The sequence below is a fragment of the Microtus ochrogaster genome, chromosome 7 (genome assembly GCF_000317375.1).
Source record: "Microtus ochrogaster isolate Prairie Vole_2 chromosome 7, MicOch1.0, whole genome shotgun sequence".
Taxonomy (NCBI): Eukaryota; Metazoa; Chordata; class Mammalia; order Rodentia; family Cricetidae; genus Microtus; species Microtus ochrogaster.
This window is the reverse complement of record NC_022014.1, coordinates 21,031,440-21,031,745: the sequence shown is the minus strand read 5'-3', so window position 1 is coordinate 21,031,745 and position 306 is coordinate 21,031,440.

Below are 306 nucleotides of genomic sequence, written 5' to 3'. Positions count from 1 at the left end.
AATTTGCTAGTTCCCAGAGCCACACCAGGCTCTTATTTTTACTCCCTTATGTCTATGTCTAAAACACAGCAGGAAAGCCAGACATGGTAGCTCACACATGTAATCCCACATACTCAGAGCCTGAGGCTAAAGACTTGTCACAAGTTTGAGGACAACCTAGGCCACAGGGAGAAATACTGTCTTAACAATAGCAACAATAAAATAAGATGAAACAAGGCTGGGTATGTTGGCTCACGCCTGTAATCCCAGCACAGGTACAGTGGCTCACGCCTGTAATCCCAGCACAGGTACGGTGGCTCACACCTG